Below are 23,412 nucleotides of genomic sequence, written 5' to 3' on the forward strand. Positions count from 1 at the left end.
GCTTAGAGTTTATCACAAGGACAAGAACGTAGGCTAATAGTCAAATGTAAATGCAGTCAAATGCAACCTTTGTCTAAAACCGAAATTCTATCAATGTCACAACAATAAGAAAAGAACAAATGCGCGCATATTGTCAACTTAGAGTTTTCAAGCAGTTCTGTTGTTTCTATGAACAGAAGCTATTTTGCCAGATAATCACTTTACCTCTACAATACTTATAACAGAATTGGATCGTTTGTAATTCTGTCTGTCATGATTTCTTGCATTGTCTTGAGCCAATTCTCTATTGTTAGCCTAGCCCACAGTCATTATGGTTCATCATATCGCCTTCTACTGGATGTAAAATGCTCTGTGGTAGCCAACATCTTAGAATGTTTAGAAGTACTTCTGTAGTTATTTTGGTGAAAGTAACTCAAAAGTAATACAGGAGTAATGTAACGCATTACAATTCTGAGACAGTAATATTGTAATGTAAAGAATTACTTTTAAATAGCAGTAAGTAATCTATAATATATTACAGTTTGGAAGTAACTTGCACAACACTGCTCGTCAAATATGTAGGCTACGAGTTAGTAAAATTTGCACGAGTGAGGTCGTACAAATATGTATGAATTAACCACCTGGTAAAATACATTCGAATTGCAGCGAGATTGGGTTGGCGCAGCTCTTAATAGCTTGCCTCGGCTACATTTTCCTTTATTTATTCATTTATAGTTTAGCTGAGGATGAGGATGTGGGTATGTCATGCAACCTATCCATATTGACATCTGCCTAACTTGGCTGCTTCTACTTAGTGACATAAATTTACACCAAAATATATTATTGATTGGTTTAATTGGATGTAAAACCTGTCAACAACATAAGAACATAAAACATAAAAACATTTTGAATAAGATAAAGGTTTAAAATGATAATAATTATGATGATAAAAGCCTGTGCACTGGAGTGAAAAATGAAAAATAGCTTTAAAAAACAATCTTTGCAATGGAGAGACATCTCTCTCTTTGTTTACCCTTAAATAGGAAGGAAAATTATGATGAGATGTTTTTCAAGATAAATTCTGCTCAGTGGCATTTTGTTCAATTCAGCCACAGTCACAGTTGAGTAGATCACGTGTTATATTTTTGTAACAAACTTGCTTCCATTCCATAAAAAGCAACTGTTTGAGAGTTGCAAAGGGAAAAAAAACTTAATATATTTTCTACAAACAGTCTGCAGACTGAGTGTTTAGGGAAAAAAAATCCTTGTAATGAGAAAATACAGATAGATGTGAAGTAAAGCATAGAGAATGCAGGAAGAAAGACTTTAAAAAGATGAAAGAAGGCAGGAGAAGAGAGAATGAAGAAGATTAGACGTGGGTGAAGGAGACAAGTGTGGAAAAAGGAAGACAGGAGGGAAATACATTGAAAAGTAAAGTAAATTTGAGGTTAGTTTTAAACTTATTTTTAATATATATTTTCATAAATATGTGTTATATAATTTAAAATAAATATGTTCTTTATATACAATATGAAGGATTAATATTTGAAATATAATTTTTATTCTGTCTGTGCCTTTGTTCACTGTTTGTTTGGGGAGTGGCCAATGGCTCATGCCCTTTAATATTATATGTCTCGGCATAAAGAGAAGGCTTAGCTGTCGTGAGTAGTTTTATAGGGTTTATAGCGGTGTTAAACATTTTGGTTGGTGTAACCTATGATGTTTGGTGTTTAATTGTTGTATTTTATGTAGAGTTACCATCACAGAGAATAGCATTCCATTTAACCTTCAAACCTCAATGAAAACCCCAACTGAAAGAGTATCAGCACATTTCCAATGACCAACTTGCTTTGCTTTAGCCTGTAAAAGACGATCAAAATGCTGCAACTAAGCATTATAATCTATTAGTGATTATTATTTTTATTAGTTTATTTTGAGATTTACTGTAAAGTCGGTTCTGTTATGGTGGTGTTTTGGGGGATACCTTTTGTGTTGTTTATGTATTTGCTAGCTAGTTAACTGCAAACAAGAGTTATGAGTTATTCTGAAGCTAATGTAGTTATTTTAATGTTTTTTTCCTTAATTCAGTTAGGTTAATTTCCTATTTGGTTAAAGGAAACCCGTTAAATTAAACAAGTTAACTTGTTTTATTTTACAGAGCACACGAGTGATATAAAACCAACATTATCAGCTCAAATTGTATCTAATAAAAGTGTAATATGCAAGTATGTTGTACCTCATACTCTGGTTCGTGTTATACAGTGCATCCAGAAAGTATTCACAGTGCTTCACTTTTGACACATTTTGTTATCTTACAGCGTTATTCCAAAATGGAATCTTTTTTTTTTTGTTCTTCCCTAAATTCTAAAGTCACCCCATAATGAAATGATGACAACGTGAAAGCAGTTTGTTTAAAATCTTTGTTAATGTATTAAAAATAAAAAGGCAAAAACCACATGTACATAAGTATTCACAGCCTTTGCCATGACACTCCAAATTGAGCTCAGGTTCATCCCCCTTCCACTGATCATCCTTGAGATGTTTCTACAACTTGATTGGGGTCTACCTGTGGTAAATTCACCTGCCTATATCTGGTCCCACAGTTAACAGTACATGTCAGAGCACAAAACAAAGTCATGCAGTACAAGGAATTGTCTGTAGACCTCTGAGACAGAATTGTATCGAGGCACAGATCTGGGGAAGGGTACAGAAACATTTCTGCAGCATTAAAGGTCCCAAATGAGCACAGTGGCCTCCATCATCTGTAAAAATGGAAGAAGTTTGGAAGCACCCCTTCCTTCAGCTGGTTGCCCGGCCAAACTGATCGATCGGTGAAGAAGGGCCTAAGTCAGGGAGGTGACCAAGAATCCGATGGTCACTCTGACAGAGCTCCAGTGTTTCTCTGTGGAGAGAGGAGAACCTTTCAGAAGAACAACCATCTCTGCAGCACTTCACCAGTCAGTCCTGTATGGTAGAGTGGCCAGACGGAAACCACTCCTTAGTGAAAGGCACGTGACAGCCCACCTGGAGTTTGCCAAAAGGCACCTGAAAGACCACGAGAAACTAAAATCTTTGGTCTGATGAAACAAAAATTTAATTTTTTGGCCTGAATGGCAAGTGTTATGTCTGAAGGAAACCAGGCACCACTCATCACTTGACCAATACCATCCCTACAGTGAAGAATGGTGGTGGCAGCATCATGCTGTGGGGATGTTTTTCAGCCGCAGGAACTGGGAGTCTAGTCAGGATAAAGGGAAAGATGAATGCAGGAATGTACAGAGACATTATTGATAACCTGCTGCAGAGCATTCTGGACCTCAGACTGGGGACAAGGGTTCATCGTCCAACAGGACAACAACCCTAAGCACACAGCCAAAGATTAACAAAAGAGTGGCTACGGGACAACTTTGTGAATGTCCTTGAGTGGGCCAGCCAGAGCCCAGATTTGAACCGATTGTACATCTCAAGAGATCTGAAAATTGCTGTGCATTGACACTCCCTATCCAATCTGATTGAGCTTGACAGGTCCAGCAAAGAAGAATGGGAGAAACTGCCTAAAAATAGGTGATGCCAAGCTTGTAGCATCATACTAAAAGAGACTTGAGGCTGTAATTGGGGCCAAAGGTGCTTCAACAAAGTACCAAGCAAAGGCTGTGCATACTTATGTACATGCAATGTTTTTTGTTTTTTATTTGTAATACATTTGCAAATATTTCAAACAAAATGTACGTTATTATAAAATAAGTATTAACTCATTATGAGGTATTGTTTGTAGAATTGAGGAAAACAAATATGAATTTAATCCATTGAAAAAAGTGAAGCGCTGTGAATACTTTCTGGGTGCACACACACACACACACACACACACACACACACACACACACACACACACACACACACACACACACACACACACACACACACACACACACACACACACACACACACACACACACACACACACACACACACACACACACACACACACACACACACACACACACACACACACACACACACACACACACACACACACACACACACACACACACACACACACACACACACACACACACACACACACACACACACACACACACACACACACACAATGTATATAATATAACCATTTTGTTGAGGTAAATGTGAAAAATTGGCAGAACTGGATTAAATGTGGTTGAGTTTCTCATTTCAGTGTGTAATTGAATTGATCGAACGAAAAAAAAAACAAGAAATAACAAGATATATTTTGAGTCAGTAGAGGAAAAACACAAGGACATCAGTGTTGGGAGGGAGAGTTTGAGTGAAGGAGAAAAAAAAAAAGTAGGACTGATGAAAAATGAAAAGCACCTCCTGACATGTGATTTATGTAGCAGTGAAAGGCCTATCCTTGTGATTAGGCACTTTCAGCAGTAAATTGGTTCTGAGGTTTAATGATGCAGAACTGAAAGTTGGGTACGTAGCACTTTGTCAGAAAGAGACGAAAATGGAGGAAAGCTTTAGACTGAAGGCATTACTACGCACTTTTTCTCTTTGCCTGTTTCTTATAGCTTTCGCTTGCTCTGAAAAATGGTTAAATTTGCATGATTTTGTTTGTCAGATCTAAATTGCATTAAGAAAACAATTCGTGATGCCACAAATGGATCTGAACCCAAAAACATTACAGGGGAAATGACACATAAACAAAAGGAGCTAATTTGACAAGGGAGGGATCAGCAGGAGGGACGGGTGCGAAACGTTCCGCGACATTAGTGTGTATGTGTGTGTGTGTGTCAGCGAATTAAGACGCGAAGGAGAGCAACAAAACTAACAAGAAACATGCATGGGAACTAACGAGAGAGGGAGAGAAGGGGTGAAAAGGCCAATGTAGTGATTGTGGAATTGCTCGGCTTCCTAATTGAATTCTGTGGATATAGCAGCGCATTCCTGTCAGGCAATAACGTAAAGCTGAGCCATTACCTCCGCAACAGCAGCACATAAAGGACCTCACAAAAGCAGTCCTGCAGGTCTCAGAGGTACAAAGCCAGCGCTCGCCTGTGACACACAGCAGAGCGGTATGGATATTGATTCGGCTTTCATTTCTCAAAAACGCTTGAGGTGGAAAACTTTGATCACTTTTCTTTTGCTTTTAACTAAATACTGTCAAACATGTTATTCTCAGAATTGATTCCCTGTTTCATATTAGTGCAAATGTAGATTTGCAAAGCTTTACAGAGCTTTTACCCACTGATCTGCCTGCAGGCATGTGTATATTGGAGGATGTAGCATAAACCGACCCTTCAATCACAATCTTCTGAAAGCCTGCCTTGAACCACATGATTTGGGGGGAATTTTGCTGTTTGAAGTACAGAAATACTACTCATTTTTCTCCTAAATGCTACTAAATGAAGAAAAGGAGTTTAAAAAAATAAAGTAGGAAATTAGAAAGCAGGTTTTTTGTGTTGTGTGTGAGTCTTTAAGAGCCAGGACTTTGGGCTGTGTTTGTTCTGAAGCAGGTGCCCATGAAAGCAGGAGAATAGAAACCTCAGCAGACCGCGGGCGTTGTTTGTTCAGGCACTGTGCCTAATGTTCCATAACCAGCGCGACGCTGGACCCCATCACACACCCCTCAGCAAAAATACCCACTTAAGGCATTTATTCACAGCTCTGATCACCAGGACTTCCGCTGATGCTCCAAGAGCCAGTCCAGGGCATGATTTACACACACCATCAGCCCAAATAAAAACTCTGATTACAACATTCTCTCTCCCTCACACTCTCCCTCATTCAGTTTCTCTTTCATTTTGATTAGCTCCCCGGGGTCTCCATCAGACTCTAATCAGAGGCGGATGCATGCACGCACGGACCAACACTAGCTTACGGCCCTTTTTTATACATAACGCAGTGAATGCCTCTGATTAGAGGTTTAAAACCAAATCCACCAATCAGCGTCTTCTTTAGTCAGAGGTCAGTTGGGATGACTGTGATGAAATGCTGTGGGATGCATAACAATGCTGGATGTCATTTTTTATGGCTTGAGAACTCAATTTACATTTTGTGATTTGTAGGCCATGTCTATTAGTTTTTAAGTCTTCTTCATGCTAGTTTACTCTTACAAATGGGCAAAATTAGCTATGGTAGATACTGGACATGCATTCATAATTTACAACCTTTCTCTTCCTGGAAAACGAATCAGTAGTTTGCTGCTCTTCCAATCTGGCCAGGCTGGTGTGCGGTTTTGGGCATGGAAGACCAATTTGACCCAGTTGGGATTCCATTTTAAACCAGCTGAGAGCAGCAAACTGGCTTTTTCTGCAGGGTAATAATCCAAATTCACAGCATAACTAAAGTCTGTTTTTCTAGTTTAATGTAGACACACAAATATAAGTAATTCATATCTTTTTGACTACTGTAAACACTTTCGACAGTGCTTTGTTTGTTTAAAAGCTCTATGTAAACCTCAGACACAGACAATAGCAGACAGGGAGAGCTTTCAACAACAAAATTTGTCTTTTTTAAATTACATTTTCCCTCAAAGTTTGGGTTAGAATTTGTTTTAAGACTGCAATTACAAACGCAACATGGTTGTGAAAGCAGACTATAAAGTAGAAGTTTTTCAGTTCGGCGTAATGACATTTAATGTCCAAACAACCACTTGTTAGCATCCTCCTTTTTTCAAGACAAGTAAAAGCTTCTAAAAAAAAATCGCAAGGGGTAATAAAATGTGAAAATAATGTGTTTTTTCTTCTTCATGCATTTAACCAAAAATCTTTTCAAATAACCCACTGACGATGGAACTGGAAGAGCTAAAATTAATTTGTATCCAAGCTTCGATCTACATTTTTTTTTAAACTAAATAAAGTCCTGCACAAAATTACACTCCAAAATTAACCATTGAATTTTAAATAAAGTCACAACTAGCCAAAGACTGACACCCAGTTAACTAAGGGTAATTTATTTTCAATGTTCCTCATTTCCCTCTCGTCACAGACAGCCCTCAATCTTATTCCTCAGCCTTTCCATTCCATCGCAAGAACAGATGAGCGGTATATTTGAGCGCGAGGCTGTCAGAGCCTCACCGTCAGACTCAGAACTGCTAATTCAATTTGATCAGTGAGAACATTTCCCCACACCTTTCGACCCACTGTGATCATCTGCCGGCGGGATTACTGATCCTCTCCCTTCCTTGCACGCAAACGCCTTCATTTTGAGAAATGAAGATAATCAGCCATACTTTTTCTAGACTTTTTTTCCCCCCTGGAAGTTTTGTAGCGTGTCATAGTTTCAGGTTGTCTGAGATTTGAGAGCAGATCTGTGAGATGCTGGTTCAAAAGCCTGTTCTCTCGTGAGGGGAGCTCACAGGTATGAATATGTATCAGAAAGACGGCAGACGTGCAGTATCTTTAGTTGGCCTAAGAAAGCCTCGCTCGCAGCGGCACTAACACAGCTCTGGCTCCAAGATCTCAGAAAAAACTTCAAAAGCATATCTACAGCGATATAGCTTGTACCAGGCGATCCTAAGGAGGAAGTTTCTAGTGAGCCCTTTAATTTCTCTTATATTCTTTCTCGTTTTTTTTCTACTTTCCCTCTGCCCCCTTTCTTGCTCGCTCTCTTTAACGCTCACACACAGAGTAGGTCTTGCCCATTGCCTGGATCTCTTTAATCATCAACGCTAGGTGCTGAATAACAAAACCAAACATTCCTAATGCCGCCAGTTGTAGCCAGCTGGCTCGAACCCCAGTATGTGGTCGTGTGCGAACTACCGAGCAGCTTTTTTCATGATGTAGTGCTCTTGCGTGGTGAGAGATGGTTCGTTTTTATGCATGGCGCCTTGAGATAAGGGTCTTACTACCTGAGTTTCCCCAAAATCTCACTCTGTCAGAGAAATGAGAGGGGAAACATGGCCCAGAGATGAATAACTTGTGTTGTAACAAAGCTAAAGCTGATGTAGGAACTTCAAATGTTTAGTGTTTTTTTCTTCTTCTGAATTTTAGGTGTAATGCATGTCTTGTAAATGCGGTATAAACGCGGTATGGCTTATATCAACACCCTACTGCACAGTGACTCAACTAATTACATGTAATCCAGATTAGTCAGCAGTATTTAGATTATATTACATTTTAAAATTCGGATAATCAGTTACATTTTTATTGATCACATGATTACATATGTATTGATTCTCCCCTAATTCTTATTATTTATCTTTTCAATTTTACTTTCTAAATAAAGCATGTCACTTATATATATTTAATGTCTTCTTGATTTGTGGAATTGCAGATGTAAGCCACTAATAAAGTGGCTATAATAACATGGAAAATTGAGAGGCAAACAGCACTTGAACCACTGAATTTACAGAAATCATTACACTTTTAAGGAGCTTTTTCTCAATATTGCATATCTAATCAACTGCTGATGAACACAGTTTCATTATTTAAATTATCACTCAGTGAGTCATTTTACCATTCATTACTATGTCTTTGGAAGGCTTTTAAACACATTAAAATGCACAATTTATGTAATTTTATTTCATGCAGTTATTCTCAAACTTTTTAGTCAGTTGAACCTGTTTTGACCAAATATATTTAATAATTCAGTCAATAATTTATATTGAATATATTGGTCCCCATGAGGAAAACATCTTATAAATCATACAGGATGATTTTTTTTTATTTTTTTTAAAGTAAAAATGCTGAATGTTTCCTGTTATGGGTAGGTTTAGGGGCAGGGCAGTGTAGGGGGATAGAAAATACGGTCCCCATAAAACATGGAAACACTACATGAGTGTGTGTGTGTGTGTGTGTGTGTGTGTGTGTGTGTGTGTGTGTGTGTGTGTGTGTGTGTGTGTGTGTGTGTGTGTCAACCTGTTTATGTGGTTTATGAGGACACAAATTTGTATAACTACATGTATTACACTGGTATTACACTATAAATGGGTTTATGAGGACATTTCAAATAATAATTCAAATAGCTTTAAAAACATACTAAGTTATGTTTTTTTGAGAAAGTAAAAATGCAAAATGTTTCCTGTGATGGGTAGGTTTAGGGGCAGGACAGTGTAAGGGGATAGAAAACACTGTTTTTACGGTATAAAAACCATTACGCCCATGGAGAGTCCCTGTAAACTATGGAGCTATAAATATGACAAAATTATCTGAATTTGAATTGTATAACTCTGAATTATTGCATGGCTCAACGCAAAGGATCTTTTCTACTGGCCCGGTTAGGCCAGTGGTTCACATTTTTACTTGCCCATGCCAAAATTTGTACTGGCCCCATCACAAAAAAAAGAAGTAATAATATAAAATAGGTTAGTAGTGCTTTCTAGTGCTAGCTACTCCTTTTGTTGTTTTTGATCCATGTAACCTTAATAAATAAGGTTGACTCCAGAAAGCCTAACGCATATTTTTAAAAATATTGTTAAAGACAGTCTGTAATGAAATAAGAATATATAATAGAATTAGACCTACCTTTAGAAGCACGGAAGTGTCCGTCATTGCAAGTTGCTTTAAGGCATAGAGTCTGAGCAACTGAAATGCTTCACTTTAAAAGTGTGCAGTTTGCCTTAGGTTCATTGTAAGTTAGTGGACAGTCCCACTGATACCTTTTTTCCATTTAGCCCTATACCTGGAAATCCTCTTGCGTTCAAATGGTGGACGTGAGCTCGACATGTTTTTAAAAAACTGTGCAAGTTTCCAGTGCATGTTCTCTAGATTCCATCGCTATTTAATTCGCAAATTCGCTTCTGTGGGCTATTACTTATTGTTAAATTAGTAGCCTATTCTCCACACTACAAAATCCTTATGTGTTTATTAAACTATGTGGACCTACCAGTATGTAATATACGGGGCCAAATCACGTCCGTATTGGTTTGATATGGGACGTGTCCTTTTGCTTGTAAATATGGGAGGATTCCCTATTTTGAGGGACGGGTGGCAACCCTAGAGCCGCTTTTCCACTGCATACGACAAACGCCAGCCGTTCGACCAGAGTCGTACAGTAGCCTATAGTTGCGTGGGGTGCTGACCATCTGCGAATGCAGAATTTTCGGATCCGATTTGAGCTTCGGATGCGTTCAAATATTTCAACTGGAGCGACTACACCGTATGCGACACCCCGACCGGATGTGATGTATTCCAAAGTTATCAATCAAATCAGTGTGTGCAAGTTGAGAATTATTCTTCTTTTTGTTTATCAAATTTTATTTTGTTGTAAAACATAAAAAATGCATAATAGATATGACATTATTAATTTAATTGTATTATTTTAAATTTCTAATTACTTTTTAAATCCCACATCAACCTCCACCAGTTGAACAATAAAATAAAGATAAGAAACTGCTCTTTCATTCAGCCTTATTTTTCCTATTAAAGTATATGATTTTAGAGAAGTATCATACAGAATGGGTTTTTCTGAGACCGCGAGGATAAGCTTCTCTCCCATGTTTGCTGTGGGGCCAAATTCCGACAGTCGTGTCCAAATGTCATGTGCAGTGAAAAGGTGGCTTAGCACCCCCCACCCCCAAATGACGGTTTCATTTGTTTCGTCCTGGCCGTTGGAATCGATCCATAGCAGCACGAAGGAGTTCGCTAAAATATTGGTGGGGACAATTTTGTAATCTTATTGATTGGGACTAGTAGCCTACCTAACCCCCCAACCCAAAGTCATTGGAGTCCAAAACCACACTTACTTTCAGTTCATTTAAGTTTGTGGTAACACTTTACTCTATAAGTATCCTTTCAAATACATGTCAACTAAGTCTCATTAGAGTATTAAAGGTCCCGTTCTTCGCGATTCCATCTTTCAAAATTTAGTTAGTGTTTTTAATGTTGCAGCATAAATAATACCTGTAAAATTATAAAGCTCAAAGTTCAATGCCAAGCGAGATATTTTATTTAACAGAAGTTCCCTTTCAAAGCCTACAGCGAACTGCCGGTTTGGACTACAGCAGGAAGTGCAGGGATGTAATGACGTCACTAGAACCGTTTGTTGACTAACCCTCCGCCCACAAGAACACGCAAAAAAGGGGGCGTGGCCTTGTTGCTCTCCCACGTGGAGAAGAGCGCGCATTAAGCGCTTGCATCTCCCCGTTATAGTAAGAGGCGGGACCTTTCTGGGCAAAATGCGCTAAGCTGCTGTCCAATCACAACACGGGAAGCGCTGGCCCAATCAGAACTCGTTACGTGTTTCTGAAGGAGGGACTTCATAGAACAAGGAAATCATCAGGCCGTTTTTAGGACAGCAGAAACAGAGCTGTACAGATAAGTAAGCTGTGTGAAAAATACTGTGTTTTTTTTACACGCGAAACATGAACTCATGTTATATTGCACACTGTAAACACAATCAAAGTGTCGAAAACACGCAAAGAACAGGACCTTTAAAAACTTCTGTTAACCCTTTATTGTGATGGTCCATCAACACACATTCTACTGTCTAAGTAACTTTGCAAGAACATGTTAACTTATTCTAACCCCCTACCAGTCTACTGAGACTCTAATGAGAGTTACTAAATGTAGGTGCAATGCTAATTATAGTCAACAGTATGTGTTAAAGGGATCGTCAAAATAAAGTGAAACCTTGTTGGGTTTAGTCTATTTAGTTTCAGTGCAAGTATGTCTTCAGAGCATTTAGACATGATTTCAGAGACCTTTATGGCTTTAATGATATATAGAGCACAGCAGAGGGTCTCTTTCAGAAGCACAGAATCACAGGAGGAGCTGCGGACTAAGTGGCCTCCTGAAAATGGCTTTATGAGTTATGATCGCTTCAGGGCAAAGCTTACACCAACCCTCAGGAATACTAATCTGGTTATTTTATTAAAACAAGTTTTGGCATTCTCTCTTTTTCCTCATTCTGGAAATGAGAATGAGAGTGGAACATAAAAAGATAGTGTATAAAATGCAAGAATGAAATCAAAATGGAGCAACACTAAGTGCAACTGAGGCATTTTAACGAGAAATGACCAGAGTATTAGCCTAGAAACCTAGACGCACCCTAGCGGCAGCAAATTTAGTCTGCCCGCGAGTGTCGTCTAACAACTCTCAATACCCTTCTGAGCTGTATTTCCCTAACTCTTGCCGGGCCAATCACATCGTGTATAGAGTCGGTGGGCGGGGCCATAATGGCGACGGCTGAGTTGCGTTTGCGTGCTTCTAGTAAACACAGAAACTGGCGAACGGCGGTCCTTCGAATCAGCTTTGACCGCGCCTCTGGGAGACTTGGAGTTAAGCTTTTCTCTGAGAAAAGAACGGCACTGAAGTCATTCTTAAAAAGAGAAGATGTGTTCAGAGTTTTGCCGACCGGATACGGTGAATGTTTAATCTATCAACAAGCTCTGTTTCACCTTCGTTGTTCTGGTTGGTGGTAGCGCTATCCTATCACATGCAGAGGGAGTTTGAAAGACAACGCCCCTCGGATTAAGCCGTGTCAATGGTGAGTTTCCAGACCAAACATCTTGATGTGGGTCTGGCTTGTCAGGCTACCTGAGTATAGCTATAATATAAGTTTTGTTAGCAGCCATAAGAGACAGGGAGAGCCAAGAAAACCCATACACTTAGGGTAAACAGAATAGAACCAACATAAATGTATTGCAGATATCATTAGTGTTCAATAATTTAATGTACAGCATAATTCAAGAAAAATGTGTCGGATTTAAAGCAGAATATCAGAAGGCAAATCGTGAAGGGATGAGAGGAGGAGCTGAGGATGGAGGAGGGTAATTTATCCCTGAGCAATGCAATAAAGCTGCTGACTGAAGGAGCCTTATATAGAATATCAGGAAAGAATTTGCTTAAATGTAAAAAATCTAAAATTAAAGCGCTTAAATTATTCCACATTTTGTTGTACAGACTTATTCCACAATGGATTAAATTCATTGTTTTCCTCAAAATTCAACAAACAATACTCCATAATGACAATGTGAAAAGGTTTGTTTGAAATCTTTGCGAATTTACAAAAGTATCCACAGCCTTTGCTCAATGCTTTGTTGAAGCACCTTTGGCACCAATCACAGCCTCAAGTCTTTTTTGAGTATGATGCTATTTTTGGGCAGTTTCTCCCCTTCCTCTTTGCACAACCCCTCAAGCTCTATCAGGTTGGACTGGGAGCGTCGGTGCACAGAGCTGTCACAGTCGTCCCATAGTCATTCCTTTTTTATTTTGGCTGTGTGCTTAGTGTCGTTGTCTTGTTGGAAGATAATTCTTCGCCTCAGTCTGAGGTCCAGAGCGCTCTGAAGCAGGTCATCAAAGTACATTGCTGCATTCATCTTTTCCTCAATCCTGACCAGTCTCCCTGTTCCGGCTGCTGGAAAACATCCCCACAGCATGATGCTACCACCACCATGCTTCACTGTAGGGATTGTATTGGCCACATAATACGCTGTGCCTGGTTTCCTTCAGACATGACACTTGCCATGCAGGCCAAAGAGGATTTTGTTTCTTTTGGTCTGAGAGTCCTTCAGGTGCCTTTTGGCAAACTCCAGGCAGGTGGTCATGTGCTTTGTACTGAGAAAGGGGTTTCCATCTGGCCACTCTACCATACAGGGCTGATTGGTGGATTTCTGCAGAAATGGTTATTCTTCTGGAGAGTTTTCCTCTCTCCACTGAGAAACGTTGGAGCTCAGTCAGGGTGACCTCCCTGACTAACGCCCTTCTTCCCCGATCGCTCAGTTTGGCCAGTGTGCCTTTCCAAATTATGTTCAATTAACTGATTTTACCACAGGTTGACTACAATCAAGTTGTAGAAACATCTCAAGGGATACTGTGATAGGCGTTGTATTGCTAGGTAGACATTAATCACCTGACATTCAGCTGAGGCGAGCTTGACTGACGAGACCTGCCAGAGCAAACGCTTGATTTCCACAAAATTAACTTGATCTATAGCTAATATATATATATATATATATATATATATATATATATATATATATATATATATATATATATATATATATATATATATATATATATATATATATATATAATGTTTTATGAGTTTTACAACTGACCACACAACCATGATACATTTTAATTAATATTCATTCATGCTAACATCTACCATCAACCTTGATATTAAAATAGGCCTACATTTATTTTGAAAAGCATCAAAATTTTGCAGAACAAATACATATGAGTCTGGGAACGAGACTGTAACATAAAAGGGGTAGTGCATAAAATTGCTGGAGGGAAATCACACAGCTTACTCTGTATCAATTAATCATCTTTTGCGAATCTAGAAATTACTGTTGACTGCAGCATTCACTTTGTAGGAGGCAATCAAATTAAGCTTTTCAAAAGTATACAATTTCATTTAATGTTTCCCAGGCAGGAGAGAGAGAGAGAGAGAGAGAGAGAGAGAGAGAGAGAGAGAGAGAGAGAGAGAGAGAGAGAGAGAGAGAGAGAGAGAGAGAGAGAGAGAGAGAGAGAGAGAGAGAGAGAGAGAGAGAGAGAGAGAGAGAGAGAGAGAGAGAGAGAGAGAGAGATTAGGGGGTGAGGACAACAGAATCAAATAGTGAGTCATTTTATCTTCAATAAAAAGCATTTATCACTGTCATTGGGGTCAGGCCTTGCATCACCCTCAAGAAAGTAAAAAATATACATGATCTGCTCAGATTTACATTCACAACTTGAATGAATATGAAATTAGTTTTGGCCCAATAGAGCCATGGATTGTTGAAATGAAAAGAAGAGACTTCAAATCAAAAGGATTGGAGCAGAAATACAAGACAACTATGCATGAACACACACACACACACACACACACACACACACACACACACACACACACACACACACACACACACACACACACACACACACACACACACACACACACACACACACACACACACACACACACACACACACACACACACACACACACACACACACACACACGCCTATTTCCCTCTTTGTCACTGGCTCAGTTGAGCACCTGAAAGATGATGAAGAGGGAGCCAGAAGAAAGGGTTTACATAAAGGAATAATCAGACGAGTGCTACTCCACAGGTGGGTGAAGCCATTTAAAATGGGATCAAAAACAGGCTCTACCTGATCTAACTTTAATTTTTTTGGTGCAGGATGATTACCCACACACTGAGGCTGTAGAATCTCTCCACTGTTTGGCAATGTGGGGTTTGACTGGCTTATGAGCCTATGAGTGATAAAAAAATAAAAATAAAAACAAGTAAATTTTACTTATTTATTTTGCATGTTTTTGCAAGCAGATTTTTACAATACATTTCACATATGAAATTAAGTAAAAATTAACAAAGTAACTAACAACTGTGGGTAATTTCTACTTAATTGAAGTTTACTTTGCAATACTTCAATGTTTCAAGTACATATTACTCAAACAGTATAACATTGAATTACCATGCTTTTAAAGTGCATGCTTTACTTATAGAACATTAAAGTAAATAATACAGAAGACGTCACAAAAAAGTAGCAAAAGCAGTACTACTGGGGTAGGTTGTAACACATACTTGGGTAAGTTGTAACAGCTAGAAAAAAAATGCACAAAAACTAAGGGTACTCCAAGTGATATGCCAGAAAAACATTTTTTTATTTTATTTTATGAAGAGGTTCAACAATAAAATATGTGTGAATATAGGGAGTGTATGTGCATATTGTGTGTGTTTGTGCATTTATACACCATTATTTACTAGAAAAACTACACTTTGAACTGATATAACTCATAAAACATTATCTACAATGGTAGAAGTACTAAACAAAATATCATCTTGTGTTTTTTGTTAAACTTTCTTAGCTCAGAATTTTCTGGACTATAAGTCACACTTTTTTTCATAGTTTGGCTGGTCCTGTGACTTATAGTCAAGTGCAACTTATATATCAAATTTAATTCATACTGACTGACAAGAATAAACATAAAGCCGCGAGAGGGCACTCTATGTTGCTCCTGTATTTAATAATATATATAAATATATATATAATACCCCTGAAAAAAATAACTGAAAACAGAAAAAAACTCTTAACTGAAATATTAACTTAAAAAAAACAACTTAGAAAGGATGACTGAACACAAACAAAATGCCGCCATAAAGAAAATCCTATTCTGCAAATTGCAAACTGCATGTAGTAAAATATGCAGCGGAGAACGATTCACAAAGCGTTCTCGCGCGGCTGAGCCTCTCCCGACAGAGCGTAGTTCAAGCACCCATCTGTGGACTCGTTCCTCCAGTTCTGGCCATCTTGCTTTCAGCTGTCTTTGTTTTCTTCATTTCAGTTAAAGTAACCTCTACTTTTCGCCAGTCCCACACAAGTTTCTCATTCACTTCAAACTTTTTTTCTTCTGCTCGATTATGCACAGCGGCTCCCGCTCTGCTTCTGCCCTAATGCGACTTATATATGTTTTTTTCCTCTTTATGACGCATTTTTTGACTGATGCGACTTATACCCTGGAGCGACTTATAGTCCTGAAAATACTGTAGATGTTCTGCTGTAGCTTTCTGAGAGATAGCAATACAGACTGGGAAGCCTCCATGTGGGATCATAAAGGAAGCCAGAGGAAACTGATATGACTCTTATCTTATCCGTGATGCGTGTAGTTGGTAGTGTTACAACTCTCTCTGTTACAACTATACCCAGTCTCCCCTATTAATATTTCACTTTTTTTAAGTTCTTGCCTGAACTAACTTTTCCCTGTAGTATTTACCTCACCACAGAATATTTTTTGCCCTTTGGCTTTAATTTAGATTTTATGTATTTGAATTAGGTATAAACATTGTTTGGTAAGACTGGTCGACCAGACCAGATTCTATCTGCAACATCTAGGTGTGAATTACTGTTGCTAAGTTGCACAACGTTTGTCTTTGGCATTTCAAAGCAAAACCTGTGTCAAGTGTTTTGGACGCTACTTTGACACAGTTTGCCAAGCTACACATAAGTAAAGCTAGCAAAGTAGACAAAGTAGCTAACTACATTAAATCTACTATCCGGTGTTATTCACAGTTTTCTATCATAAAAACAATGAATGATTTCTGAAAGATAATCTCAAACTTCTGTTGATAAATTTACACTTTACAAAAAACGTCTCGGTTACGTATGTAACCCTCATTCCCTGAAGGAGGGAACAGAGACGTACATCGGACTTAGACCGACGAATTGGGATCTGACTTTAGAGACCAATCCTACTTCGAGTGTATAAAACGAGCCGATGAAATTTGGCATGCGATCCACGCATTCCACGCTCCGCCCCGCAGCGCGGGTATAAATAGGAAGTGGAATGGTAGATCAGCGCTTTTTCTGCTGAGGAGCTGACTAGTGACTCGGACTCCTAGCGGAAGCACAGCGCCTGGCGACGGGACGTACGTCTCCGTTCCCTCCTTCAGGGAATGAGGGTTACATACGTTACCGAGACGTTCCCTTTCATTCTGTCACGTTCGACGTACGTCGGACTTAGACCGACGAATTGGGATCCCTATTGAAAATGCCAGGATGCTGGCCCTTCCAGCGTCCTGCTTGAGCACACTGTACCGTCTAGTATGGTACGGAAGTCAGGGCTCCAAGCAGGGAGGACAGTTACTGCTGTTTCTGCAAGACCCACTCAGTATGACTATTGGATAACGCTGGGAAAGCATGCCGGTCTCGGGAGAGGGAACGCTGCGGCCCACGGCCCACTGAGGGCATGGTGGTAGAGTACACATAAGGACTAACCTGGCAGGGTAGTGCAACATATGGAACTCACAGGGGTGGTTCCAACCTAATTGTAGGGGGGAAAGAACACGCCCAGAGACGACAGAGCGGGCTCTTTTAGGGAAAGACACGGGGCTAGCCGGTAGGGTAGCTGGTACTGTGGAGGAATACACATATGGGGTTGCCGTGAGGGAACCGCTACATATTGAACCCAGCCTACAACCACGTTTCACAAGCATACGGGTGCAGGCCTAGCGTCAGACAGTCCGCAACGTCTGACACCACAGGGGTGACGGAGGAGCTCACAGGGTTAGCTGTTTCCGGGGAACACAACTGGAGACAATAGACGAACATATCCGGCCCAGAGGGCGGGAGTGGCATTTGCAAGCCGACACTAGAACGGGCACTTAACGCTACTGGCCACTGGGGGCGAGGATGCGGGAAGATACCGGCTCTACACGGAGGCTATAGAATCTAGCGAACGTGTTAGGTGTCGCCCAACATCTACATATGTCTGTCAGCGAGGCGCCTTGGAAGAAGCAACACTCCTAGTGGAGTGCTCTTACTCCGAACGGGCAAGGCACGTCTTAGGATTGGTAAGCCAAGACTATAGCACCCACTATCCAGTAGGCTAACCTCTGCTTGGAGACAGCCTTTCCCTTCTGCTGGCCTCCGTAACAGACGAAGAGTTGCTCTGAGGTCCGAAGCTTTGGGTCCGGTCGATTTGTAAGCGCGAAGAGACAACAAAGCTAGGGCTGGGTCTGCCTCCTCCGAAGGCAGCACTTGCAGGTTCACTACCTGGTTTCGAAAGGGAGTGGTAGGAACCTTGGGCACATATCCGGGTCAGGGTCTCAGGACAACGTGAGAGTTACCAGGCCCGATCTCTAGGCACGATTCGTTGACCGAAAGTGCATGCAGGTCCCCTACCCTCTTGATAGAGGCCAATGCGGTCAGGAGCACTGTCTTCATTGACAAGATTTTAAGCTCGCATGACGCCAAAGGCTTGAAGGGAGGGCTCTTAAGTGCCCTGAGCACTAGAGCTAAATCTCAAGAGGGTACCGAGTTTGGGCGAGGAGGATTTAGTCTCCTCGCACCTCTGAGGAACCTGACGACTAGGTTGTGCTTCCCTACGGACTTATCTTCTACTGCATCATGGTATGCTGCTATTGCGGCGGCGTATACTTTGAGGGTGGAGGAGACAGCCTTCTCTCCAACCCATCTTGCAGGAAGGAAAGCACAACACTAATCGAACACCTTCGGGGGTCTTCCTGGCGGGAAGCGCACCACTCAATGAACAGGTTCCACTTCAGAGCATAGAGGCGCCTCGTAGAGAGGTATCTACGACTGCTTGTGGTAGTCCATCTAGAACCTCCACGTCCCGTCCAGGGACCAGACATGAAGATTCCAGAGGTCTGGACGCGGGTGCCATAGAGTGCCCCATCCCTGAGAAAGAAGGAGAGACAACAGGGACAGGACCTTTAACTGATATGCCTTCCCCTCGAACGCAAAGCGTAGGAACGGTCTGTGTCGAGGGAGAATAGAGACATGGAAGTACGCGTCCTTCAGGTCGATTGCTTCGCCAGTAGGACCTCGATCTCTGTCCTCAAGACATGAGCATCGCTGCGTCGCACGGAGGTGAAGAGGATGCCCTTGTACTTGGGCGGCCGGCGAGTGAACGGAATTGTGTAGCCGAGTCTAATGGTATGGATGAGCCAGCGAGACGGCCTGGGCAGACCTAGCCATGCCCCCAGGGACCAAGCAATCGGGACCAATGGCACCACAGACATGCCTGGGGTGGGGTAGCGAAGCGGAGTGCTCTGGCTCGACTCGGGAGGCCCGGAGGCGGCCCGAAATGTTGCACGAGCACTCCTGGTCTGGACAGAGGGTGGGTGAGAAGGCCCGGAGGTGTCCTCGAAGCCACTCTGCTGTCCACTGCCCGGAGGCAGGGAGGTGGAGTACTCAGTCCCAACTCGGAAGGACCGGGGGCGGCCCAGAGTGTTGACTGAGTACTCCAGAGAGAGGCAGCGTGTGGGGGAGAAGGCCCGGGGGCGTCCTCGAGACCCACACTGCTGCCCCCTGGCAAAGGGAAGGGAGGAAAGGAGTGACAAGGCCCGTGGGCATTGCACACTGCCAACCTGACCCTCTTGGGGCCCAGAGAGAGAGGAAACTGTTCTTTTTGTGAGTATGTGGGTACCGCTGGACTCCGGAGAGCCAGCGGCAGAGGTGTTGTGAGACCAGTCGGTGCCCCCCGGTCCTCCTCCGGGGGGTGGGGGAGGGATGCGGACATTATCTCCCTCAGAGCAGCTCCTCTTCTCGCAACCGACCACTCAACTGGAGGTTCCCCTCGTAGCCCTTAGCCGCACCACCATCGTAGTGAGGGTAGTGAGGACGGAGGAGTCAGTCAATCGCAGGCGAGCACTGTAGGGCACCGCCCATGACTTTGTGAGCTCCTGATGCACTTCCGGGAAGAATGGTACCGGGGCAGGATGCTGAGAACCAGCACGGGCCGTCCCGAGAAACCAGTCATCCAACCGCAGAGGTTCGGGACGCGGTGGAGGGTTCCACTCAAGCCCGACACTTGCAGCGGCCCGGGCAAGCATAGCCATAAGCTCCGGGTCGGACTCGGGCAACGCTGTCACACCCGAAGGGGGCAACGCAGCTGAATCTTCATCCTCGGAGCCCATTAGCTCGTCCCCCGATGCAGCGACCGACATCTCATCGTCCGCCGGAGCCCCGAAAGTGACGACTGGCACTCCACGCGGGAGGTCAGCGCGCCCTTCCGAAAACTCCACTGGCGCAGTGGAGGGGGGAGGGGCCCGAGGAGCCATCTGACCCGTCGGGTTTGCCCTGACTGTCACCCTCAGGTCCCCACCAAGGTCATCAGCCAAAGTAGCAGCCCTCTGCTTTGCAGCTGGAGGACCGCTAGATCGGGGGATGCGCAATGGCGCTCCACCTCTCTCTTGCACTCCTCCTCTCAAGAATGGTCAGCACTGCGATGGTCATATTCCCGCAGTGGGAACATGACTCATCCACGAACGCAGCCTCAGCGTGCTGAATGCCCAGACACAAGAGACAACGAACGTGCCTGTCAAGCGGAGACAGAAATCGTCCGCACCCAGAAACACACGGTTTGAATGACATCTTGAAAAAGACCCAGGGTCAAACCGTGTTGCTCTTTTGTGAATGGAAAACTGCTCTTTTAGCGTGCTGAAGCACTCAGGGAGATGACCGCGGCTACACACAGTCCGATCGTGCAAGCCTGTGTGAGCTCTCAGTGGGTGTGTGTAAATGTACAACATGTAAATTATACCCGCGCTGCGGGGCGGAGAGTGGAATGCGTGGATCGCATGCCAAATTTCATTGGCTCGTTTTACACACTCAAAGTAGGATTGGTCTCTAAAGTCAGATCCCAATTCGTCGGTCTAAGTCCGACGTATGTCGAACGTGACCGACTGAAAGGGAACAATGATTTCCATAACTGAGTTAAAAAAAATATATTTGTCTAGTAAGATCTAAACTCTTTTCTCTGATTTGTTTATCTGAAGGAACCAGTTCACTAGACTGAATCACATTTTACAATGCTGCATATGCGCATGCAAGGGGATCGTTTAGGGTGAACAAATTCTCTTAAAATATTCGCTTTCTAGCACTACACATGAGAGAATTTTTAGCTAAGTTGTGTATAATTTATGTGTGAATTTAAAGTCTCACACACTTTATTTGACTCTTAAATAAAGAAATGCTATTCTAAAAATGATTTAAAAAAAACTTTAACCAAAAAATGACTCCATGACTGATGATCATGACAAACTATAACCAGGTGCTAAATGGGCTGAAAAATACGTTCGACTTGTCATTCTTTTCGGAATACTTGGTTGTTGAATTGTATACTGCATCTCCCAAATCGAAATATTTCAGAGAGCACATGCCAATAAACAGAGCTATCAGCATGTTCAATTCATTCTTAGCGAATTCATTCCCACCCTCAGTGCACAATTACAATTTGAGCTATTACAGCAGAGAAAAACAATTTGCTTGTTACCCCTCTAAAACCTGCAGGGGGACCACTTCATTGGTCATATCTTTCTGTCTGCCTGGACAAGATGAGGAAATGTCTAGACGTTATTGAATTATTTTTTAAATCAATGAATCATATAAATAACTGAAACATAATTCATAGTAATAAGAATGTAGCTTAATGCTGCTCTGAATAGATAATATTTCTCAGCGATTGTAGTGGGTGGTGTCAGTGAGACACTATCACCAGAGGGTGCAAGCCAAGAATGGAAGAATGAGCAAGCTATGTACACTGCCTGCACCATACTGGGCATTTAACAGCAGAGATAGTGATGTCCTACAGCTTTGATACATGCTAAAGAGACTCTGAGAGACCCCACAGGCGCTGAGCGGCAAACAGTGGCTCCCTACTTCAGTGGCATATTAAATAAAGGGCTGGCAGGGCACTAGACTATGAGGGGCATGTAGTGCTTTCTGTATTACTGTATGTCACATAGTTATTGTAGAAGAAATGAATAATGAGGGAAAAGTTTGGCTCCAGAGAAAGTACAAAAAAGTTTTACATTACACAACACTGTGATTATATTTGGCTCCAAGGCTTAGTGATATGGAATATGGATTTCTGTGGTCATATCAGACGAACTAATATAGTGTAGGTCTATGTCATGGCTTACATCAAATACACTCCACTTCGATGTGAATGCTTGAAGCTTGTAACTATGTCGATTCCTCATTTTTTAACATCTCTGATCATTGCATCTTATCTTATCTTCAAGTTTCATCATTCCCTATTCATCATATTTCTTTCTTTTTAGCATGAACATATTAATCAGGAAGTTCGGTTGGTTATGTAGAGAGAGCGGCTGAAGAGTGAGTTTATTCTGTAACATCTGCTAATTATCCCTGCTCTCTAGTTCATACAGTCTGTTTGATCTGCTGTCCTGTGGAGCATGAGCACGCGGCAGCAGGTCTGCCAGCAGAGAGGCTGTATTTGGGGCATGGGAGGGCAACCATTCCACACACTTCTTCCCATTATGGCTCTCCCTAAAGGTAGCCTGTGTTACTGAATATCTGCATCCTTGTTGTGATTGTCACCAAAAAAACCTCTCAAAATCATTAGGAGGCTTTGAACGTACCTCTGATCCAGTAAGGCACGAACCAGGCTCAGTCAGAGAGGCAGCAGACAAAATGCTACCACCCTTCCTTCCATCTATTCTTCCAATGCTATCTCATGACCAATTTGTATGTATTTGTATGAGGTGACTAAGTCCACACAAAGCCAGAGCGTTCCCAATCCGATCCAATCCTTGTTTCAAGAAATAAGACTCAAAATAAGACTCAGTGAAACTGACTCAAAATGATTTAGTATACATGCCAGGCCAGTGTGTGGCGCTGTAATTCTGCCAAGAAGAGTTGTGGCTAGAAGGGGTATAGCAGTGGTAGGAGGTGAGGCAAAGGCTGCATCCGAAACCTGGAAAATGCTGCCTTCGGACGACACATTTGAAGGCAGGAAAGCATCAATCCACGTCCAAATTTAATGTTTACTTTACTTCCTGTCTCATGAGATACCTTCATCTGATCAATTTTTTAAGGCAGCATTTATGTATCCTTCGCAGCTTTTGATATCCCACAACTTGTGCTTTCCATTCAGTGACAGTGACAATAAGATGCCGTCCAAAAGTTGCATTTGCTGGTCAGTTTGTGTGTAAATGTTTGTTTATTTACCAATATTTTCCACTTTTGATGTCAATTCTACAGAGAAATTACTAATGTAGTAAATAAATATGTG

Source organism: Pseudorasbora parva, chromosome 7 (genome assembly GCF_024679245.1).
Source record: "Pseudorasbora parva isolate DD20220531a chromosome 7, ASM2467924v1, whole genome shotgun sequence".
Classification (NCBI taxonomy): Eukaryota; Metazoa; Chordata; class Actinopteri; order Cypriniformes; family Gobionidae; genus Pseudorasbora; species Pseudorasbora parva.